The sequence below is a fragment of the Drosophila nasuta genome, chromosome 3 (assembly GCF_023558535.2).
Source record: "Drosophila nasuta strain 15112-1781.00 chromosome 3, ASM2355853v1, whole genome shotgun sequence".
Classification (NCBI taxonomy): domain Eukaryota; kingdom Metazoa; phylum Arthropoda; class Insecta; order Diptera; family Drosophilidae; genus Drosophila; species Drosophila nasuta.
The window spans coordinates 27,342,795-27,356,657 of record NC_083457.1 but is presented as its reverse complement, the minus strand read 5'-3'; the positions used below and the strand labels follow the sequence as shown (position 1 = coordinate 27,356,657).

The 13,863-nt window shown below is 38.2% G+C and overlaps 1 protein-coding gene across 6 annotated transcripts in view; it reads right to left on the bottom strand.

Annotated features, from left to right (window-relative positions):
* LOC132789731 (protein qui-1) overlaps positions 1–6,253 on the bottom strand; it is a 48,250-nt gene extending 41,997 nt beyond the window's left edge. For all 6 annotated transcript variants that reach the window (XR_009632733.1, XR_009632734.1, XR_009632735.1 and 3 more), the window contains exons 1-2: positions 6,112–6,253; positions 4,554–4,727 (exon numbers count right to left, since the gene is read on the bottom strand). The gene's annotated coding sequence lies outside the window, so the exon portion shown is untranslated. The remainder of the gene's footprint in view (positions 1–4,553; positions 4,728–6,111) is intronic.
* Positions 6,254–13,863: the final 7,610 nt, after the last annotated feature.

Here is a 13,863-nt window from a genome sequence, read left to right as displayed (position 1 = left end):
TGTCAGCATTTGTTATTAATTTTTATTCCATCAAGTTTTAGCTGCTACTTTAGCGGCCCCCTTTTCATACCGGTACCACGCCCACTTCAATGCCGCCCTTTCGTCCTCTTCCTCTTCCACTTAATCATTTCATCTTTTTTTTTGGATTTTGGTTTCCGTTTTTCTCTGCTTTTGTTTTCGCTGCCATAATTCATTTTGAAAAACGTGAAAAATTTTTGCACTCTGCGTCAGTGTAAGATTGAGTGTGCGTGTGTGTGTGTAGTGTGTGTGCGTGTGTGTAGTGTGTGGCATTGTTATGAGTTGTGGCAGCGGGTTACGTGCAGCGTCACCAGCTTCGTTGTCTAATGGCAGCGTTGCCTTTTATTAAGTGGTTCGAGGGTTGATTTATAGCACTTTCCAGCACTCTGCTTATCCCGACTAAACTCGTTCCCTCTGCCCCTGTCTACCTCCCTTTAAAGGACACTCGCACTCACTCACGTGCACCTTGCTGTATAAAATTTAAGCGCCCACTTTGCATTTAAAGTGTGTCTGCATGTGTGTGTGTGTGTGTGTGTGTGAGCAGATAAATGCTTTCGCTCGCATTACTCATACGCCATGTGAGCCGCAGACAGAGCCACAAACATTGCGTAAAAAGCCAGCGGTTGAGCGACAAGCATATGTATATAGAGGGCACACTTTACTTAATTGGCGCACCCGATAACAATTTGATTACTCTGAGAGCGAGCGAGAAAGAGAGACAGAGAGATAGAGAGCAAAAGAGAGAGATAAATGTGCAATATACAAGAGTTATGAGTTTTAATCGCCTGAAAAGGAAACCGAAATATAAATTTAAACATCAAATGCTTAAATTAAGAACAACCCCAGCTTAATTTCTCCGTTTTCGAAATGTTGCTTTTTCATCTCAATCATAAAGATGGGACTATGCAAACATTTTGCTTGCGGTGGAAATGCCTTTTGACATGCTGAAGAAGCTGCAACCTAAGAAAATTCCACTCGAAAGAAAGCGCACATATTTTCACTCGACATATTTTTATACACAAGATAAACATCTATTCCGTTTTTTTGCTATGTTTGTGCTAAAAATATGCGAAGCGACGTTGATACTTTGAGATCAAAGTTAAATTTTGGGGATTGACAACATTCTTTCGGGTTGCACTTTAAATTCGCTGCTTTCGCTTAAAGTAATTGCCATATTTTTGATTAATCATTGCTAAAATTATCTTAACTATTTGGAATTTTGGCATAAATAAATAAATATATATATAGTATTTATCTGCGTTTTGCTGCTGATTAATAAACACATCATCGTTGTTTTTGGTGCAAAGCGTTTTCCACTTCAATTGCGAGTATTTTTAAATATTCATTTCCCTCGCGACTGTTTACATTTTGTGTAGTGTGTGAGAGAGTATTGCAAAACGATTCAAAACGAACAAAAATATTGAACAAGAAGATGAGAATGCAATTTAATTACGAGTATTGCTGCTGCTGTTGAAATGAAGAGCGCGGGGGCAAAACGAAATTGACTTGTAGACAACTTCAAGGCCACAATTCAATTTCATTTATGAAATTCTTCAATCGCTGTTTTGGGGGAAACCATTGCAAAACATTTGCTCGAATTATTCTTCGTTGTCTTCTGGAAATGAGTCAGCTGATCTGTTTGCTGCCTGCTGCCTGCTGCCCAGCTGCAGCTGAATGGGAATGCTCATAAAAATTTAATAGTTTCAATGAATATAAAATTTCGAGCATAAAAAAAATCGAGCGAGCGAGCGAGCGAACGACATGAATTGCTCAAAAATTGAATGAGTATGAGCATTAAGATTCGACAGGCGGGACAAGCAACAGTAGCAGCAAGAACAATAAAAACAACAAAGGCTGCAACAACAGCAACAACAACAAAAGACGACAACGACAGCAGCAATAATAACAAAAGCTCGCACTTTGCATTTATTTGCTTTTGACTGCTTGCAAGACTCATACGACTCTCTTTCGCTGTGTGTGTGTGTGTGTGTGCGTGTGTGTGTGTGTGGGTGTGTTTGTCTGTGTTTGCGTGTGTGCGAGCATTGAAAATCGCGCCAGCAAATATAAACAAGCGTTCAATGTTTATAGAGCTCAGAGACAGCGGCCGCTAAAACAGCAGCAAACGTACAAAAATTACGCATACGCCGTGGCTGCACACAAATTTTGCAAGCAACCAAAGAGTATTCTGAGATACCCTGTATTTATAACGAAAAGACCGATTATCAGACAGAAGCAGGAATCTCCGAGCTCCAAAGCATATATATTATTGATCAGCATTAACAGCCGACATGATATGATATATATGGCATATTATATGTCCGTCTGTTTGTCCGCTTGAAACACTGAATCTCGGAGAATATAGGTAAAAAGAGCTATATTTTTTTAGACAGCACTTGTTTTGTTTTTTTGCACTCAGATCAAGTTGTTTTCGATTTTTGCCACTCTTACTTATGATTCCTAAAAGGTTGCTTTGTCTGCGATCCGATGAAAATTCTTTAACTTATTTAAGAAATAATTCTATAGCGTAAAAAACGGCTGCAGCAGACAGGATTTTGTTGTTCTGGCTAACAATCTGGTATATTTTGTACTCTATGGTATATTTTCAATGTTATGGTATATTGAAATACCAAATTTTTTTAATAGAACTTATTTAGAAAATAATAATTTTAGTGGAAGTTATTTAAGGAATAATTTTATATGATAAAAAAAACGGCTGCTACAGTCGGATCTTTGCTTTGGTATATTTTATACTTTATGGTATATTTGGAATGTAATAGTAGTATCGTATAGTATAGTAGTAATTTTGTAATCTATGGTATATTTTCAATGTAATGGTATATTAAAATACGAAATATTTTTAGTAGTAACTTATTTAGAAAGTAATAATTTTATTGGAAGTTATTTAAGGAATAATTTTATGTGACAAAAAACGGCTGCTGCAGTCGGATGCTTGCTTTGGTATATTTTATACTTTATGGTATATTTGGAATGTAATAGTAGTGTCGTATAGTATAGTAGTATATAGTATAGTATAGGGTAGTATACTGCAAGCTATACATGGTATATCAATATAAAAATACACCAATATCAATATAATAATATACCAAGCATAGCTTTCAGTATATTTTACTATTTTTTCGGTACATTGTGATACATTTTAAAAAGAAAACCCCACTTTTTTACACTTATTTTAAATAGGTAACTCTAGCTCTCTTCTAGCATGAATTTTTATTGTTGTTATTTAACAAACAATTGATAGCGCATGCAGAAATGCGAATATTGTCAATACAAATTGTTTTCGTATGCAGATAAAGTGTATTTGTCAAATGTGTATTTCTTGGCTGCTATTTATTTATTTAGCTTGTTGTTTATAGCTCACATATTAAACAAAATAAATGTATAATTAGCTTTCAATCCAATTTTGTGTGCTGGGTCACCAGTTGCCCTGCGGCTTTCTTGATAAATACGTTTTTAATCAAAACTTGCCACGTCTCGTCTGCAAGCGAGGGGAAGATTCAAGATGGTAAATGGAGAGTGGAGAAGGAGAAAGTGGAAAGAGAAAAGGGAAAAGGGAAGGGGAAATGTTGGTTAGACGTGGTTTGGCGTTGGGCCATGTAAGTCCCTTAATTAACCGGCGATTAATTATTTGCCAATTTACCCTCATCAACTGCTTTACCAGAGTTCTAATTAGAAGCGTCGCCGCATGTGCCACGCCCACACGCCTACGCTCACATACGCTGTGATACCCTGCTGTGCATATGCATAACCTAGAGAGAGTATCATTGTGTCTCATTTATTAATTGGGCGTGGGGGGGAAACACGAAACTTATTTCCATGCCACACACAACCACGCACACAAAAATGTTGCTGGTGGCAAGTACAATTTTCGGAGGGGCACTGTTTCGCCATTGTTTGTGGCACGTTTGCTCAAGTTAAAGTTACCGAAACGAACTTCTAATTAACTGAAAGCCAAGATGGCCAAAAAAAAGCAAACTTGCTTCGACTAATCTCTGGCAATAGACGTGGCTAAGCACACGAAGAAAAATGAAATGAAATTCAACCGAATTTCCAGTTAATCATATGCCACCTTTTACCTGCCAACTGCGTGTGTCATAAACATTTTTAATGGCCCATTTTTTAGCATGGCGAAGAGAATAACAGGCAAGAAAAAAGGATGCGGCACATTGTTTATGGCCAAGACAGAAAAGACATCAAGTCTGAAAGCGCGCAATTTACATTCTATTTCGCATTCACCCTGTCACGCTGCTGCTGATGATGGCCATTCAACAGCGTAGGCTGTGCACAGCATGTGGGCGTGGCAATTATTGGCCTCATTTCCATGTGGCAGCAACTAAAACTAATTACGTCGAGCCATCCAGGCTGAGTGATTAAAAATAAACACGCTCTCAATGCCTTTGTCAGCCTCGTTGCTTTTATTGATCTTGGCATACTAAACGGATGCGTTGGTCAAAGCTGGTCACACTCACACAACGAAAGAGAGAGAGATAGAAAGAGAGAGAGTTGAGTGTACTTACTGTATTTTCACTTTTTGATTATCCTTTGACTTTGTTGCTTTGGCTTTGGCTTTGGATTCTGGTTCTGATTTTATACACGATTATCTCATAATTAAATTGGATTTTTCACTTGTTCTTTGTTCTGCACTTTAATTACATGAGTTGCCGTTTTTCCAAAGCGAACGAATTTCTTCTCTACAATTTTATAAACAAGATTTCCGCTTATTGTGTTGTCGGTTTTTGCACACACACAGTAAACACAAACGATGTGGTTATGATTCTAAGTGGAGGACTGAGCAGGGGGCAGCGGACAAAAGTAAGGAAGGTCTAACAAAGTGGACGTCTCTCATTTACATTTTGTGCATATTTTAATTGCTCGCAGGCAGAATATTCGACGGTAGCTGGAGTGGAAGTGGAAAAGCGGGAAAAACTCAGAGAAGAACCGAGCTGGGCAGAACAATGGTCTCTGCCTCTGCCTCGAGGCTGAAGCTAAAACCCAGAACTATGGAAAATGTTGTGGTCAATGCACTTGGCATCATCCATTCCCTTCTATTTCTTTTTTTTTTTTTGTTTTTCTGGTTTTATTATTTTTGGACTCGGCTCGGCTGAGGGTTGTGTTGAGGTCCATTTTTAATTGAAAATTAGAGCGAAACCTGCGCAAGTTTGTCCTTCGGCTGCTGCTTGCACAATTTGCCTTCATTTCAGATCTGTATTGTTGTTGATGTTGTTGCTGCTGTTTCCGTCTCTTTTGTTGTTTATTAAACTTCAATTGAAGAAGTTTTTCAATTAAAACAGCGTCGAGTGCACTGCATAGGATTTTGTTTTTTTTTATTTTCGCAACTTATTAAGGGTTCTACGCGAAAACTTTTGTTTGACCAATTGGCAGTGATTGCAGGCTGGTGGCAGGGAAAGAGGGAACGAGGGGAGAGGAAGGCGACTCGAGAGCTGTTGATGGGCGATTGCAATGCCAACAGTTAATTGGTTTTTTGTGCCGATAACACAAGGTGCAAATGTATGGCACATATTACGGGTATAAAATGAATATTGCGACGCATTGTTGACATTTTAATATCAATCTCCATCAGCGGTGAATGCGAATGCTAATGCGAATGCGAATGCGAATGCGAATGCGTATTCGAATGTCGATATGGATATGTGTTGTTGGCCAAAGGGAGACAGTGATAAATGCCAACGAATTCAGGCTTCTGCTGCTGCAATTTTGCAATCCATTAAAATATGTGGCACAGATAGAGAGAGAAAGAGAGAGTAAATAAAGGGAAGCGAAAAGCGAAAGTGAACAAGAGAAGCGCACATACAAATTAAGCACATTACGATCTAATGGATGGCACCTGCCAGTGTCCTGGGGATGGGGGGAATTGAGGCGTACAGGGATAATCAGAGGTTGACAGCGCCATCGAACCGAGAACACAACACAATCCCAAACATAAACAGTTGAAGATGAAACACCCACACAGACACATACACACGCACACACGCATGTGAGTACCAATGTTTGTTTGTGTGTGTGTGTGTGTGGGACCCAGATGGGAGTGGAGGTGGGGTGACTTCACTTATTTACACTTCACTCTGTTGGCCAATGGGGCTGCTGCTCACTTCGCGCACGTTTCGCATTCAGCACAATAAGAATGATTTTATGTTTTATTTTCCACTTTCTTTTGTGGCCTTTGCCGCTTTTGCGTACGCCAAACCGAACGCTTTGAACCACCACGAGGAACTGAAATGGCAAACGAGAAACGCCTGGCAGGCAGCAACTCGGCAAACTCAGAAAAGCTCCAGCGAACGCTATGGAATGGAAACGAAACACTGCGACTCTTTGCTAAGGCGGAAGACAATGAGCAAGTGTGACTGCGTGAAAGGGAAAGAAAGTGTGTTTAGCATGTTGTCGGCGTGCTGTGGGCGTGAGGGGGAAGGCAAGGGCGGCACTCAGCGCTACTATGTTGCGACAGGGACACTTGTAGCGCGGCACAGCGAATGTTGCGAGGCAAGGCTAAAAACCAAAATGTTGCAGCAGCTATTAAAACTGTTGCGCGCGTGCCAACGAAAAACTTTACCTATTTACCTATTTCCCGGGTGTAAACAAAATGTTGGTTTCACTTCTGTGCACTATTGTTGTTGTTGTTATTGTTGTTGCCTGCTAGCTTGCTAGTTTTATGAACTGCCAAAATATCAAGTGCAGGCAATTAATATCAAAACGAAATTTAACGTGTGGGCAGGCAATTGTGTTTGTTGTTGCTTGCGGTGTTTAGCATTGCTAAGTAAACACTTTTATTTAGCCATCTGTTCGCTGATAAGATAAACAACGCAAGCTAGCGATCCGCTGGCTTTAGAAACATTTGCTCTGCTTCTTCTTGTTGTTGTTCTTGTTGCTGCAGCCGTTTCGCCTGCAATGTGTGTCAATCCCGGGCAGCATCGACGAGCAAAGCCAGGATGAGCGAACGAGAGAGAAGAGAATAAGCACAGTTGTGTGTGAGAGAGCTTTCATACTCTGCTGCTGGCAGCGTATTATTCCGTTTCGTTTCCATTCCGTTGTGTTGCGTTGCGTTTGCAATTGGCGCGCATTTAAAATGCATGGCATGGCCCCTTTAATAATTTGATGTGCATTAAATTAAGCATCAAATACTCATTACCTTAATTATTTATTGCCATCAACATGGCCTGCCGTTGCTTAGCCTTGGCTGATGGCAGAGTAAACATTTGATTGCAAGTCAAAATGACAGAGTAAATGAATAATATGGGTTAAGAAATTCACATAATGTTTTGTTTGTGTACACATTATACATATATATATATATATATATATATATATGTGTTTTCTTTTTTTGTTGTTTTGTTTGGTCTGGTCTCTTATGACATTTGCACGACAAAACAACCCTTTCAGGCTGCAAACATTTGTTTAGTCCTGTATCATACACACACACACACTGACACAAGATGCGAGATGCGAGAGAAGGATACGTACACATGTTAGTCTTGCAAACAAGGATTTAATGCTCTTTTGTGCCGTTGTCGCAAATTAGGTAGCAAGATTTATGAACTGTAACCGAGAGCACGCATAACAGCCGAAGCCACAACATTAAAGCCACACACTTTAAAGCATCATCATTGTTATTATTGTTATTATTATGAATGTAATTGTGAAAATAATTTGTAGCATCGAATTCAGCCAAGTTTTCATTAACATTTTCATAAAAAGCGTCATTACGACAAACACACACACAAATAGCGCCAGTTAACTCTGTTCAATGCTGCCTCCCCTTCCCTCCTTCCCTTCCTTTGCTTGCTAACCCATCACGTGCCAACGAACTTTTGGCAATGGCAGCAGCAGCAGCAGCAGCACCAACACACACACAAAAAGCTCCCACCGACCACACGCAGCTGGAGCGCAGGTGTCTTCGTTCGTCAGCAGCAAATTAAACACGATTAGGTAGCAGCAACAACAAGAGCAAATAAAAGCTTTAAGAATGGGTTGTGCTTGGGCATTAGCATATCGTATAACATCTCCTCCTCCTCCTCCTCTCTCTCTCTCTCTCTCTCTCACTTTCTGCTTCTCTTGTTTGCTCTTTTATAGTACTCGCCATCAATACACCGCCCCAAAGCACAATCAATTTCAATAGTTAATAAGCTGCGGGCCCTGAGTCGCAGCTCTGATATCCTTTTCATACGCTCGCAGCGGGTTGCTCTAATTATATTACCAAATTTACAAAAGCTGTGCAATACAAAACCGTTTCACTCTATGTCCAACAAAAATCCTGATAATTAATTTTCCATAAAATATTTGCCATTTACTTTTCACTAATATGTGCAATTACTGTGCTACATATTTGCATAATAATGTTCGGGAATTTGTAGTGAATTAGCTTTTTAAATTCACGATTAGAGGGAATATAAATTAATACACGTTAAATTGTGGTGCATGATAAAGTTAGCAAATTGCATTTAAGTGATTAACTAAATTGAAAGAACAGCAATAAATTTATAGAGCTTAAATAAATAAGTGCCATTTTCACTTTAGGAATTATCTTTAAATTTATTTAGTAAACAAAGCTGACAGCTTTAGTAAATTGCATTCAAGTGATTAACTTAATTTAAAAAAAAAGCAATAAAGTTCTTAACTTTTCATAAATATGTTATATTCAAAATTAAGAAAATATCTTAATAATTATACTATATAGCTTACTATAATAGCTTAAAAATTCTTCAAATTATGCATTTTGAAATTTATTTATATATATATTTGTATATACACATTTTTCGATTTAAAAATCTTTTCACATCATAAATATCCCTATTGTGAAAACATCTTTATTATAAAAAGAAATTGCTATGATTAAAGTCTTAACCATTAACTATTAGATATTAAATGAATCTACCAAATGCTGTACCTACACTTTGAAAACACATAAAAGTCTGTTTCTATTATCTTTTATTCTTCTCACCATTTTTAACAATTGCATTCGCTATTATGTTTACCCTGCGGGTTGCACTTTCTTCTTTTCTTGCATCTGAGCTAAAAATGTTTGTGATTCTGCATAAATTAGTTGATTTATTTGATGCCTATCAGTTCGCAACTTAGCATTTCATCTGCTCTTATGCCAGCGCACATGACGTATGTGTAATTTATGTGGTGCAAATGCAAAACTTATTGATAGCCGATCGAAGCTAATCATCCAAGTTGATTTATACTTTTCATACTTAGGAAAATTTACTTTGCTACTATTATATTGCTTAAATATAATATAAAGAATGTCATATCCATTATGTATACGACGTGTAGCCTAATGACAATTATAGTGAATATTTTATATTTAATTTTTAGATAGCAATTCTCAATTCGACCAAAATCCTGAAAGTCGCAAAAATAATAATAATATATAGTCATAAATAACACATTACTTTTCATTTGACTTCAAATTTATACATCCTTCATCCTACATCTTCAAAAGATACACATTTTAATTCCCAGCCTATATCATAATCTTCTTTTAAGCAAAATTTAATTTTTGTAAAGTTAATGTTTACTCTTTAATTTGGTTTTAAATAATAGTTATTACTTAAATAAAGTACAAATCAAATAAAGGTTGAGATATTTTGTTGTTTTTTTTCTTAAATTCAAATTGAAAGTAAAATAAAAATATAAAAAAATAATAATATATAAAATGTATATACAATATTGAGTATAAAAACACGTTAAAAAGTATTATTATTCCTTTTTTTATTAGTACTCTATTATATTTTTCAAGTATTGTTTTAACTTATTTGCATAATCACAGGCATTCCAACACAGCGTAAACAACTTATCATCAAATTGGGAGCTTGGAAAAGTCATCATCAGAATTAAAATTGTTTACTTTTGAGAGAAATTGAACTTGTTGAGCCTTTCAATATGCCAGAGCAAGGAACAAGCCAAGGGATTTGCCAGTTGATAAAGTGCCTAATGGCATGCCCCTTTAGCGTACACAAAACAATGTAATCTAATGCCTTCTGGGACTGGGACACTGGCCATGTCAGTTGGCTTGTTGGCTGTTGGCTGCTGTTGTTTCTGGTGCTTCTGTTGTTGGTTTGCCATCAGTTTGCCGTGAGCCTGTCAAGCGTTGCGTCCATTTGATGATGCATTGAATGGTTAATGAAAGCAGGGGACGATGCGAGCTGTTCGGCTTACGAACGCTAATCCATCAACAGCAGTCTGGCTGAGTGCCGACAGCAGCCATCAAAACAAAACCAATAAAATGTCCTGTTCTGTCCTGTCCTGTTCTGTTCTGTTCTGCCCAGAGGAACCAGAGCAACAGCATCGCGTAAATACACCTCCAGCACGATTAGAATACATATTCGAAAAGCCCCAAAAATCCATATTCATTGGGTTTGACTGTAACATGAAAAAGCGAGGGGGGGCTATAAAAACGGATATCAAGCGCATGTCCTCTGCATTTGCTATGGCTATGGCTAAAACATCACCTGCAATCACGACTGACACAGTCTCCGGAGAAGCAAACAGAACAAATTGTATTTTATCATTTTTTTATATGCTTCAATAAAGTTCAATAAAATGACATCAAAGTGGAAAATGCTCGCACGATTTCCACGCACTCATCGATAACGGCAACGTCAAGTAAATTAAAGTCTGCCTTGTAGGCATTTCATTCCACTTGAGTTTATGGCAAGTTTCAACAAGAACAGAATATAAAAAAAATCAAAAAAAAAACAAAACAAAACCCTCATATAAAGCTCAGGGAAAATACGTATACTTGATATTTCCGAATCCAGGCCATGTCAGAAGGTCAAACGAACACACGCATGACATTGATGGACATCGACAGGCGACAAGCATCGAGAAACCCGGACTTCAAACTAAGGAAACCCCTAAAGAATCTTCACTTGTATTCAGTGTGAATTTAGGTTGATATAACGACTTACTATATTAAAATTAGAGTATAAATTTCAATCAAATTTGTGAGGAAATTCATGCCGCATTTTTGAGATTCGATATCCAATTAATAGGAATCCCCGAAACCAAGCTTGATCTACATTGGACATAACATTGTATTGTCGTTAAGTTTGGTTCCTATAGACCCAGTCTTATTGCATTATTAAACTGTGCAATATTGAATATATGATGTCAATGCCAATTTCGACTACAACAAACGCTGTTTACCGCCTTGAAAATTTAGTAATCCAGCAAAAAAGAGTTCTAAAATTATGTTGATGAGCGCTTCACATTCCAAAGTTCTCTTACCAAATTAAGCTCTAATAATTCTAGCCCTCTAGCACTCTAACAAGTATGTGTTACAATTGAAGCCTCTTTGAATTCATTTTAAGTATTCATTACTAAGCACAAAATACTTCAAGCATGTTGATTCACATAAATTCAAATATTCAAAACCTTATAGCACTGTGAAATTGTACAAACTATGCAGCCTCTTTAAATTTCGCTTTGGACTGTGCGTTTATAATTCTATCAACGAGTCAGTCAGCATGTCAGTTAGGCATTAGCTTTCAGTTGCAGTGGAACATTCAAATATGTTGGTTTTAAATTAAATTCAAATATTCCTAGCACTATCAAATTGCGGACGCATTGTATGTTAAAATTGCAGCATCGTTGGTTTACCATTTGTAAGTAATCATTCAAATGTTGGTTTCCAGTTAAATTCGATCACTTAATGCTTTAAGACTTATTATATTAAATTTCGTCAAGTATGTTTTCATAAAATGACATCTTCAATGGATTTGATAATTTAGTTAGAGATTCAGGAAAACTAACTTTTAAGATCTCCCCTTTCTACTGAATTGAATCGTTGAAAGCCTTACAGCACAATCAAACAGCGTAAACTAACATATTTTGTGTTGAATTTAAATCCTCAGTAAATTTACCATTTTCAGAATACCCTAATAATTCATTTAGATATTCAGTCAGCTAGTCAGTCAGGAAAAATAACTTTTAAGATCTTTCCTTTCCGCTGAATTGAAACATTGAAAAAAGCTAATCATTCTTGAAAATTATTAAGAGAAGAGCCATTAAACTGAATACTCAATTACAAGAGCTCCTCCACTGAGTGAATTTGTTGGGGCTGAGGCACTTTAGCTTTATGCTTTAAGTTTTTGTTTTTGTTGTTGTTGTTGGTAGCATTTTTGAACTTGTTTCATTCAATCGCATGCTTGAGTTGGCTTTGGAAAATAGTCGTGTCTGTCCTCTTTTTGACTTTGCCATTTGGTTGCCTGCCTCTTTGGTCATATCTATATCTAAGTAATGGCATGTCACTTTTAATTTGGCTAGCGATTTATATATTCACAAGCGAAATTCTTTCGCCTCTCATTCCCATGCGGCGCCTCAGTTCATTTTCAATAAAAACAAAGAACGCCTAACGCTTAGAGAAATGAGGGTTTGATAATAGAACGATGCGGGAGTGAAGAGGGGAAGGGAATGTGGAAGTAAAACGCATTATACAAAGAGAACGACATCTTCATTGTCTTTATCTGATGGTCTTAAGCACACTTGTCTGCTGACGCAAGTATATTTCTATTATGTGCGTTGTGTCCTGCGTCCTGTGTGTCCTTGGCATTGTTTTTAGTGAGGCGCTCCTGACACTAAGATGCTTTAAAGCCAGCCAGCCAGCCAGGCAGCCACACGGCCGGCTTCAATGCCAGCAATTAGCCAGTAAAACCAAACTGGCATTTAATTGTTATTAATCGTCAACTAGAGAAAGGAATAGCGTTTGGGGTGTGAGGCAAAGAAATTAAGTAATATTTATGTTGGCATTGCGATTGCTATATACGGAAATTCAAAACGATTGACGCCCACCAGACTTTGCTACTCAGTGGCATTGTTGTTGTTTCTGTTGTTTTTGTTGTGTACGCCTTTCATGATCCTAGCTGTGGCCCTCGCCCTTTAGCTGTGGGTGTTGTGTCCTGGCACATCCATTAATAACACTGGATTTTCCACTTGAGGTCTGACAATGCCAGCGGCAGCACTCAACATGCTTCAAGTGCGTATCCGTGTCAGAGTCCCTGTCGGTTTCGGCCTCAGTCTCAGTCTCGGTGTCCATGTCCATGTCCTTGTGCCTGCCTTCTACTCCAATTAATCTCACACGCTTTCGGGGCTTTAAGGGACACTCTCTGCTCCTGCTCCTGCTGCTGCTGCTGCCCCCCGCAGTCAGCTTTTCATAGACCTATTGGCATTGTAGCCCGTGTCTGTGATTTCAATTAAACGCGCAAAACTAAGTTATGAGGATAAATGCCACTCGTCAAATGGCAATCAATTAGTCAATGCTTTTCAGCAGGCAATTCCTTCCCCTCCTAGTCCTTCTCCTTCTCCTTCTCCTCCGCCTTCACGTAGTCTTCGCCGTGACACCTGACATAGTTGCCATCCAGTTTGTGTAGAAGAAATTACTCAATTACGATATTAAATTTAATGCCCAGGACAAGGGCAAACGAGGTCGCTTTTGATCGCACTAAAAGCTTTAATAACTGTAAATTGCTTTCACAGAATTTTGACAGCAAAAGCGTCTGGCATTCTACCTTCCTACCTTTCATTCCTTCCCCACAATCCAGCTCCTTAGCACCTGGCAACAACGACTCACCTGCATACCAACGTGCCACTTGTCGCCCTTCTCGACTTTGGTTCTGGTATTTCCATTTCGCTGCGGCGCGTGACCAAATATTTAAGGACACTCGACGTGAGCAGCACTTTGAGTTCGAATCGAAGCTAGAACACTCGACTCCGTCGCTTCGTCATCATCAACATCATCATCATCATTGTTATCCCCATTGTGCTTGGGAGTTCAAACTGGAAGCTATCGACCTGCATTCCAATAACAAG